Genomic DNA, 6,875 nt, shown 5'->3' on the forward strand with positions numbered 1-6,875 from the left:
TAAATATTAGTATTTATTATACAGCTCAATCTCTATGTTTGTGAAGAAAAAATTAATTCTAATAGTAACATTTTTTAATAAAAATATTAAATTGAACTACAAAAAGTTCTTTGTTAAATTTATTTTTACTTAAAAATGTTACTTAATTTTTTTAAATTTGAGAAGAAAAAAATATTATAGTGAATTATAGTAATTTTTTAATGTTATTAAACTTAAGTGAAAAATAAATATTTTAATTACATTAATTAAAATAAAGTGTAGTGAAAAATATTTTTAAGTATAATAATTAAAATTTAAGTGAACTATATCTAACGTATATTAAAGCGAACTATTGCTAGTAACATTTTTTTACCAAAAATATTAAAGTAAACTATAGTAATTTTTTCATTATAAAGCTTAATATATGTTATTCAAGTAATTATTTAAAATATTTAGCTGAAATAATTTAAAGAAAGTGTTTTATCTTGTAAAGATATAAAATGGACTAAAATCAGAAATGTAAATATTTTCTATCTGAAAATGTGTTCTTATGTATGTAAAAAAAATTGCATGATTGAAGAGATACCAAAATTGTAATTTCTAAATACCAAAAATTCCCTCCATGGCATTTAGGAGATTTTTCAAATGTAGAGGGGTATAAAAGACCAACAGGTACCATAAATATAATTTCTAGGGACCAAAAAAGATATAAAAAAATTTTATGGACCATTGGTGCATTTTTCGACATGATCAGGGACTATTAGTGTAGTTCACTTTTTATTATTTTATGTATCGAGCTAATAATGAGTCGTCGTTGCGGATAGAACATTTGCATGGACTTATGTCCATTCCTAAATTCATAGCAAATTATGGGAACAATCATTAATTTTAATCAAATTCTAGTTCGTCCCATAATTTTAAAATTACTCAAAAAATTATGCGATTTGGATTTATTTGTAATCATTTCACAGCGAAATAATTCGATGTTTTTAAACAAACGATGCTCATTATGAATGAACGACACCGTTTAACTTACTACAAATGACGTCCATGTATGATCACAATTGTCATATTATAATTTTACTCTTACTAATACAAACTTCATGATTTTTTCGACTGATTTTAAAATTGCAGGAATATAATTTGATCAGACTTTACGATTTTTACAGCTATTTTCCCTTAAATTTAATATTTTCAATTATCCGGCATTTGACCGATTTGCTCACAAAAGTTTGCAACTTGATAGTGGTTGCATATATATGTTAATTAATTTATGGTAAATTACATTTCTTGTTTAGAATATATATGTATTTCTTTTTTTTTAGTTGTTCTTGTTTTTTTCTAAGTTGTTTCATGTGAATGAATTAATGTATGATTGTGGCCAACGAGTAGAGATTTTTTATTATTATTATTATTATTTGTTTATTCTTGAAATGAACTCAATCATTAAATACACCAAGGCTGGAATATGTTTCCATTTACGGTTGTTAGAGACTTTATTAGTTTTGAATCGTACATTAATGTGTCGTAATGCGTTCCATTATCATACTACTATTTATTGATCCTATTTGACCACTCAAATTGGTTATGAGTGTTTTAAAAAAATGTTTCACATATTTATGAAAAAAATTCACACTATTATTTTACACTTTTATTGACTTTAATAGATGGCGGGAGAGTTTGGACAATTGATTTTTTGAAATAAGAAAATCATTCAATTGTGTTGAAGAGTAGGTACGGTGTGACCGGTTACCGGCTGCTAATGATAAATTGTAGTATTACTGTAAATTAAATTTTTGGGTCCATTTCTTTTCTCTATTAATATACTATAGTAGTATATTAATTTAATTCAACTATATCTAATTCTTAAACAAAAAAAATGTTAAGCACATGTTTTTTGTCCCAATGTCTAGTAGTAAGAAAGTTCCATTGAATGTTTTCTAGTTAGGGACAAGGTTAACTAGTTATTGTCAATCTAAATAATTAGTTATTTGGATTAAAAAAACAGTGGTATTTGTTAAGCTGTCATCGTCAAATTTTTTATTTTCTGTTTTGTTAAAGTTTCAGTATTATTTTGCTCTCACCAGCACGCATAAGGCATTCTAAATTCAATGAAATCGAAAGCAGAATATTATTGAAGTGTGGAGGTTTTGATTGTATTGCTTCTCAATTAGTCACTACTGATCCCTTAGTTAATTATTTATTTGCTCTATATCATATTTCAAGTACTACTGTATAGTATTATTTTTTCTCTTTTCCTTAATACTCCAGATACAAGAATTAGAATCTTATGAATTGCAATTAGGTGACATATATTATTACTTTATGCTTTTTTAGAAAGAAAGTGACAAACAAATTGTGACTAAAAATTACAAGTGGAGATAATCATTCATGACTCGGAATTTAGGTGGAATTTTTAGCAGCCATTGACGAATAACTAATTCGACCTATTTTGACACGTGTTTACTTCGAGGCAGCTTCGAACAGGATTGATCGATTTGTATGAATCTAAGATATTCATTTAAAAAAGAGTGTAAATACTAAATACCATACATAATAATAAGTATGTGCGTATAATATATTGTTTCACGTAATCTATTTAAAATATTAAGACATAGTGCGACTATTGAGATGTTAGAACATGGAATCGGTGTAAAAAGATACATTTAATTCTCCCCACGTCGTCCATATTAAATGTTTATAATTTGACATATCAAAATTAGTTAGTTAGGACACGATTTTAAGGGATTAATAATTAATAGATCTGCTGAAGGCATGGCTATAATTGTCGGCAATCTCATTTCTTGATTTGGGATATATAGATTTTAGAAATTAAAAATATCGAATTATGATTCTTAATTTGATATAAATATCGGATGTTATTTTAATTAAAGTTGACCCTCACAAATTTTTAGTATAATTATGTGTCAATCACTTATCAATATGATCATTATAATTAAATTATTTTTCCTTATTATAGTAAATCTTTATACGTCTCATATTGCTTTTTCAGTAACGCAACCAATTGCGTTTACTTTTTTTTCCCATTGAAATAACAAAATAATAAGACCACGTTTGCAACACTATCATATACTACTATTACAAGATTCAACAACTCAATCCTATCCTCCAAAAAAAAAAAACTAAGAAAATCTTAGAATAGAGTAAACATCACTTTAAACCCAACATGAACAAATTAAAGTCTGTGTTTAGAGGAATGCAAAATGAACAGATTAAATGACATTAATTTTTTATACAAAAGCGATAGTCTGGTGTTTAAATACATATATACATTTGATTTACACAATATATCACCACCTTTCCCATTTTATACCAGATGACAATAATACCATATAGCATATAGGTCAAACTTATTTGTTGTTAACAATATTTAATCTTTGTATAATTTTATAGATTACCACATTAATTAATTAATTAACTAGTCTATACGTACCTACCATAAGAAATTATTTCTATTGACGCGTGGGCTCAATGAGACATTCCATTAATTATTAAGCTCCCATAATTATTACAGTCTCCCATGTTGTCACTTTACATTGTGAGTGACAGCCAATATTAAAATATTTTTCTAATCCGCAGATTAGGAATATATACGAATAAAATAAAAATGAGTTTCGTATGTGGCAAGGGATAAATACTCAAACTTAGTTTGTTTTAATATTTCAGTCCGTTTTAAATTTCGTTATGTCTTACATTATATAAAAACTGACAAAGTTCTGAGGGCATCCGCAATGGGCGGACGATGGCATGCCCGATGGCGCGCATCGTCCTCGCCATCCATCGTCCGCACCCATTGCGGGTGCGCGCCATAGGGCGCGGACGATAGTCGCGCCCTATACTTCGGTCGCGGAGGATAGCGCGGAAGATGGCCATCGTCCGCGCCATCGTCGGCCCCATTACGGCTGTCGCGGACGATGGCCATCGTCCGCCCCATTGTGGAGGTCGCAGACGATCAATCGCGGACGATGGCACGCGGTTTCGTTTTTTTATAAATACCGTTCATTTGTAACATTTCATTTCACTCGATTTCATTTTCGATACTTACATTTACATAATTACTACGAAATGGATTCAAGCCCCAATAGTCCTACGTTTAGCGCAGGGGCGCATTGGCCGGGTACAGAACCCGGCGATTATCGTTCGTTCGACACCAACACCCATTACGATCCCGATTTCAGTACGGAATCGTATGGGTTGTCTGACATGGAGCCGTCTCCGCACCGCCCAACCGCAGCGGCCGATCCCGACCCCGCCGCGACCGCTTCCGCCCCAGCCAGAAAGAAGCGGAACCGGCAGCGGGCGCAGAAGTTGCCGCCTCCCGGTGATTGCGATGAGTATGCCCCCGGCCGTACGAACTACAACGACGACGAAACTCTCATTTTGGCCCGGTGTTGGGTAGATATATCGGAAGATCCGATATTCGCGAACAACCAGCGACAGATCGCGTACTGGGAACGCATCGCGGACCTCTACAATTCGGTCAAGCTGCCGACCGCGTACAAGCGCAAGCGTGAGCAACTCCGCAAGCATTGGGATCAAGTCAAGAAGCAAGTGAACTTGTACGCGGCGGAGTTCAAGAAGTTCACGCGGTCACAGGGGAGCGGCGAGAGCTTGAGCGACGTGCGCGCTAAAGCGCTGTTGTCGTACCGGTCGATGTACGACGACTTCAAGCAAGAGGCCATCTGGGCGCTCTTGAGGGACAAGCAGAAGTTCCAAGGTGGAATTCTGCACACTGGTGCGCCGAAGAGGACGAAGACCACTGAAGCTGGTGATTACACGAGCAGCGGCAGCGGCAATCACCCGGTTGACCTCAACAGGACGTACGTGGATGAAGGGAGTTCCGGCACACCGGTGTCCGTCCGGCGTCCTCCCGACGTCAAGGCTGCGAAGGCCAAGGGGAAGGCGACCGCGACCTCATCGTCGACCGCTGCAACCCAAGCTCCGGTCCCGGTAGAGCTCCCGACCCAGACGGCCACCGCGTTTGAGTCGTTAGCAACAGCGTCGATGGCAAGGACGGTGTTGCAGACGCACATGGCCCTCAAGAAGTGTACCGACCCCGACGAAGCCGAATATCTCCGGGCGTTACTCGATGAGCTGCGTCGGAAGTTGGGAATTGGTCCGACTTAGTTTTTTTTTTTATTATTAGTTCAATGATGTAACTTTTTTTTATTAAAACTTCGCCGTTTGTTATTTAGACCGTTTTTTATTTATTCGTTACTTGTTATTTGAAAACAGTTAAATTAATTAAACAAAACAATAAAATGATGATGTGGCGCGCCATAGGGCGCACCTTAGGGCGCGCCTTAGGGCGCCCCACTGCAGGTGGGGAGGTAGGAGGATAAAACTGCTGACGTGGCGCGCCATAGGGAGCCCTATTGCTAATGCTCTTAATTTTGTAATTATATATGTAAATATATATCCTGATATAAGGAAGAAAGTTAACATTCCTAAATAACATTTTTTAAATTTTATGTGTTCAAAATTAGTTGCCGCATGAATATTTTTGTCGAAATGAGATTGATGGAATAACTACTATGCAAACTTCGTGATTTATAATTCAATTTTTGGAAGTGTGTGACAAATCTGAATTTGACAATCTTTTATGATTTATTTTATATATAACTATAACTATGAAATAAGAATGGGACATTTAAGTGACAAATAGAGTAAAATAAGATATATAACTATAACTATAAACTATGAAATAACAATGGGACATTTAAGTGACAAGTAATACTATATGATAAATCAAATGGAATTCAAACAATTCAATCAAATAAAACATGTGCAAGATGAACTCCAACAATTCGATACTGAAAAGGCGTATTTATCTTTTTTTGAATATGTTAAATATATATTGAACCAAAATTATATTAATTGTGTTGCAGCTACGATCATATTATGCCATTAGTCAATTTACGCGCTACTCTAATCCTACTTTATATTAAAATTTCGATTAAAAAGTTATGGTAAATGGTAATTAAAAAAAAAAAGAAAATTCCAAAGCGTGGAAGACTAAACTACAATCATATAGTATTATTCAAACTGTCACTTTCAATAATATTGATCATATCAATTGGGTAAATTTACGGTGCCAATTGGAAGATTTATATTATTCCACCGCCAAGTTTAATACAAATATTGGATGTATATTAAATATATTGTGCGAAGTAGGTATTTTTCCAATCAGCACATTAAAACTTATTTATGAGATTATTCTATACAGTAATTCATTTTTAGGTCCACTCTTAAAATGTCAATTTCATTTACTTTGTCTAGTTAAAGTTAATTTAAGTTGATTTAAAATATTTTCTAAGATTGAATGTGACAATAACTTAATATTCGTTATTGTAACTTTGTAATCATTCATACCCTTTTAATTTCTGTTCGCTCAATAGCTTGTTCAAATGGCTACTACATACATAAACATTCACAAATGTTCATTTTAGGGCACCCACAGCAGTTTGAAAATCAGACATGAAATCAACAATGGAAGCACCAATTATTAAGGGTAATCCCCTCAACAAGAATCGGTCGACGACGCACACGTGAACGATGGAGGTCCCGGGCTCTCCCCGAGATCAGCTCCGTTTGGTAACGCGGAAAAGAAAGGAAACACAGAAACTAGGGCAAATAATATGTATTTTCTTGATGATAATTCATAGCATTCGACCCTTTTTATATCTAAGGACCCTAGACGATTCGACTCTCTTTTGCGATCCGGGAAAGAATCGACAAGAAAACCCGGAAAGGGGCTTAATGGGCCCGACTCTAAAATTAATAAGATTCGTCCATAATGCAGCTAAAAAGAAATAAAAATTAACAAAAATATAAGTTTAACTAATCTAGGAAATCATGCTCCACTCCACGCTTCT

This window comes from Salvia splendens, chromosome 5 (genome assembly GCF_004379255.2).
Source record: "Salvia splendens isolate huo1 chromosome 5, SspV2, whole genome shotgun sequence".
In the NCBI taxonomy this organism is placed as follows: domain Eukaryota; kingdom Viridiplantae; phylum Streptophyta; class Magnoliopsida; order Lamiales; family Lamiaceae; genus Salvia; species Salvia splendens.